Genomic DNA, 4708 nt, shown 5'->3' with positions numbered 1-4708 from the left:
CCCGTGACCATGGTTACTGTAAAGTATCTGAAACGTCGTGCATCTAAAAAATATAATAAACCGCGATAAAATCCGAAAAAGTTGTTTCATTATAACTAACACATGTACTTAGTAAACCGACCCAATGTCTACTGTACCTATATGAGGTACTATAAAGGAAAAATAAATTAATATATTATTTTTTCTAAATGCCAGTGGGTCACTATTTCATTAATGCAATATCTGCTTAACGAAACTGGTTGCAGTATTCAGTACTCTTGAAGAGTATTAGTAAGTGGATTTATTACGTGCTTTACCTCTTTAATCGATTTTAATGATTTTGTAATTTTATTCTAAACCCCACGAGCTCTGGTCACCTTACTCACCAGAGGAACACAACATGGCTTGATAGTACTATTTACCTGTGATATTCTGTAAGATCGAGGTATTTTCCCAGTCGGGTTACTCCAGATTTTGAGCAGGGTATATTCTGTTGTGCCCCACCTGAATTTAGTTGCATTACCGTACTGAATACTTTTAAATAATTATCTGCCACGGTTAAAGAAGGCCATAATTTGCATTCGAAATATCTAAGAGGAAATTGTTTATCATTAATTATATATTATGGATTCTTATTTGTAAAATATTTATTAGACAATTCAATGTTATTTCATACCTTTATTGAAACGTAAGAGGCCATGTAAATGTCATTGTAAATTCATTCAAGGAATGTTCTGGTATAATATATCACTTTGTTACATCTATTAACTTGATCTTAGTTTTATTTCGACTAATGTGAACAAAAAAGTGATAATAAAACAATACACGGAATTGGCAAAATAATTTATAAGCGCGGGGAAATATTGTCATACGGCAGCTCCATAAAAAAAATATTGCTCTCTTTTCACAATAAAACAGCTTAAAGCAAATCTTATATCATTCAAATTTGCATCTTATTGTTAACTCAATATGGTTAAAAATTGATTGAAGTTTTGTTCGTCTTGTGTTTTGTTACGTCACGGGCTACGTCATTTTACTAACGATATCCTAATGTAGAGTATTTAGTCGGGCCGCGATGGTTTTATTGTGCCCGGGTAATGTATTGGATAGTTTTAATTTTGGTTTATGACGGGTGTCGTGCCCCCGGGATTCACTCTTCGTTTTTTGGAGACATTTAGAATTTTTTGGTATTTCTTTAAATTTTTCCAGCCATATCATATAGCATCACATACATTAGCCTTCTTATATCTGATGGTAAGCGTATACCGAAGCCTACGAACACTTTTAAAGCTAGGAGCTTTGTAAGCACGCTGCTTTCCTTACCCTAACCCTCTCCAGGAACTTCGGCTACCTTACTCATCACAGGACACAACACTACTTGGAAGCAATATTTAGCTGTGGTCTTCCGTAAGGTTGAGATACTTCTTCGGCCTGCTCCAAATTTGGAGCAAGATATTGTCTAATAACAACTAACAACTAGTCTTAAGTAACAACTCTGTTGCTGTGTGGCTACGGTAGTAAAGACTATAGCCACCCCTTCTCTTCCCGTGGGTGTCGTAAGAGGCGATTAAGGGATAACACAGTTCCACTACCACCTTGAAACTTAAAAAGCCGACCGATGGTAAGATAACCATCCAACTGCTGGCTTTGAAATACACAGACCAAAGACAGGCAGCAGCGTCTTCGGTGCGACAAAGTCAGCCCTGCGGTCACCAACCCGCCTGCTCAGCGTGGTGACTATGGGCAATACACACGAGTTCACGCCATTTTGGCGCGAACTTTTGGAGGCCCATGTCCAACAGTAGACTGTGATAGGCTGAAATGATGATGAATCAGACTGCCGCTGAATTAACGAATCACACTATCTACTTCTCTCACGACTGACCACGAGCTTGATTTTTTCACACGCTGAACACTTGATGAAATAACTGTATTAGCTTTTATTAAAAACTGTGTACTTTCATTCAGAACCACATGTTCAATATGCTGAAGTGCCTTTGATGTTCCAAAAAAAAACCTAATCCAACAAGTCACGACAAAATTACAGACTTATCTTCATTCATTTATCAAAATTTAAAATCCAAGCTTCGTATTTCCCTGATACGTTCACATCGATAAGAACAAATCCTCTTTCCTTAAAAATAAGTATTAGCAAAGCAATAAGGGGGAATGGGATTAACCGTTTTAACGCCATAAAGAACGCTATGGTCACTGCGGGGTGCTTTTGTAGTTTTATTGGCGACTCCCCGAGGTGGCGTCATTGTAGCCAGACGCCTGTGGGACCCTCCCGGTAATGATACGCCATATTAACTAATTGCCGTATTAGGATAGGCAGAGTGAATGTTGGCGTCAATAGTTGTTTTAATAATACAGAGACAAACTTTTAATAATTATGCCATTTGAAGCGAAATTTCTTTAGAACCCTTTCAAAAAACCTCTGGGCATAGGGCACGATATGACATAGTGGTTAGGACGTGTACCTAAATATCGAAAAAAAAACAATAATAATAAAAAGTTTTACATAATTGCATTAACAACATAGGCAACATGATTATTTATCATTACATAGTATAAAACAAAGTCGCTTCCCGCTATCTGTATGCTTAGATCTTTAAAACTACGCAACGGATTTTGATGTGGTTTTCTTTAGTAAATAGAGTGATTTCAGAGGAAGGTTTATATGTGTAATAGTAGAAGAACACTGATAGTTTTTGCAACCGTACGAAGCCGGGGCGGGTCGCTAGTATTGTTATAAGCATGAAAAGAAGAAATAAATATAATTATCAATCAATTTAATAGATGAATCATTCGTATCACACTTCATTAATTTACATAAAATTTAAAACATGCAACAATATATCACGTATTAAATCACTGGAATAAATTTATAATATTCACAAATGTGAAGAACTGAACTGTGAACGAGTACCGCCGGCGGCTAGCGATATGTTCACTCGAATATTTAATTTTATTAAGTACAATATTGTTTGATGGTACTTGTGTAGCTCGGTTTTTTGTACTGTTCTTGTATTTATGACTAGCTCTTACTCGTGACTGTGTCTACTTGGCTTATTATTTATTATGTAATTGTATTTGCTAGCAAACGAAAAAAAAATGACTTCGATTACATCGATTAGAACCACAACGTTAAAACCTATATTTGTCTACAATTCACTGAGTTACATCAATACAAACTTAATAACAAAAAAAAAAAAAAAAAAATGTTTGCTCGTAAACGAAAAAAAGGCGACTTCAATTACATCGACAAGTAATACAACGTAGGTAGAGGAAAAAATAGTCAAGTAAATACGCGTTATTAGATAAAACTCGAAAAGTACTCGTTAGATCGCAATTAGGTATATTTAAATGAGACCACATGACACGCACCACCTTTCGATTACAACAAAAATCATCGAAATCGGTCCACATAGTCAAAAGTTATGAAGTAATATACATTAAAAAATACAGTCGAATTTAGAACCTCCTCCTTTTTTGAAAGTCGGTTAAAAGAAGCAAGAAAGCACTGACAGAAATGTTCGTGTAATACTTAGAAAAATTATCATTACCAAAAAGTTTTTATAGCTATATAACTACATTGAATACGCTGATCGGTGAACTTTGAACTACCACATTTTTTTCTGTAAGTTTTTTTTAATTTCATTTTTTGTCATAAATGTCTCGTATGAATACTAATTATACATATGAAGTATTTTTTTAGTGTAGTAGTAGATGATAAAAATATTTACAAGTAGTTGAGTAACAATTGACAATTGAGTAAAAGGAAAATCACACAAAAAATACAACATATAAATTTACAATTTGCTCTTCTAGTAAACGTACAGCTATTTCGTCGAAGTAGCAAAGAGCAGAGTGGCGCAGTGGAAGCGTGCTGGGCCCATAACCCAGAGGTCCGTGGATCGAAACCACGCTCTGCTAGAAACTAATTTTTGTATGTTCTTTTTATATTTTTCTTTTATTATTTTTTTATAGTTTTACTATTACTATACATAAATTAGTTTTTATATTTTTAAATAATCTCATGTCTTTGTACGCGTGGTATAGATGTCGCTAGTGTTGTATGAAGATTTTTTTTTAATATTTACAGATAAAATATGTATGTCATTACATTGATTCATAATGTTGTAAATAACAATAAGTAATAGTCGGAGTGCGTTTAAAGTCGCAGATGCAATTCACAGCAAGGGCAAAATAAATTCAATTCATTCTGGTACACGAAGAAAGAGACCCATGTCCATCTTGGGGTGTTACGCGCTGAATCAATCTATCAATCAATTTATACTAGTCTTCAAAGCACTTTTGAATTATCCTTTTATAGATTAAAATTATTGTTTTAGTCAATTAATTATTATCATTAATAGTGAAGCTACCACAGATTCGAAATGTGGATTCCGCAAATAAGAATCGCCAAAAAACTCTGCAGCTGCTTTTAAAAAAAAAACGTGTTTTATTATAAAATTTAAATATCTAAAAAACAGCGCCACTAAATCCACACATCTTTGTCATTAATATTATTAACTTTGAACGGAATAACATGTTTTCGCTATTAAAATTTATTAATATAAACTTTTATTTCTCATCAAGATAGTCGTTCACGCATTTTTGGCGCGAACTTGTGGAGGCTTATGTCCAACAGTGGACTGTATAGGCTGGAATGATGATGCTGATCAAGAAAATCAATTAAAAAGAATTACTCATAGTTATATTTTTG

The 4708-nt window shown here is 34.2% G+C and overlaps 1 non-coding gene across 1 annotated transcript; it reads left to right on the top strand.

Annotated features, from left to right (window-relative positions):
* The first annotated feature begins 3843 nt into the window (after positions 1-3843).
* On the top strand, positions 3844-3915 carry Trnam-cau. Its single transcript has one exon. It is a non-coding gene; the product is annotated as a tRNA-Met (tRNA).
* Positions 3916-4708: the final 793 nt, after the last annotated feature.

This window comes from Melitaea cinxia, chromosome 6 (assembly GCF_905220565.1).
Source record: "Melitaea cinxia chromosome 6, ilMelCinx1.1, whole genome shotgun sequence".
Lineage (NCBI taxonomy): Eukaryota > Metazoa > Arthropoda > Insecta > Lepidoptera > Nymphalidae > Melitaea > Melitaea cinxia.
Note: the sequence above shows the minus strand (reverse complement) of the source record. Positions and strands in the feature narration are given on the sequence as shown.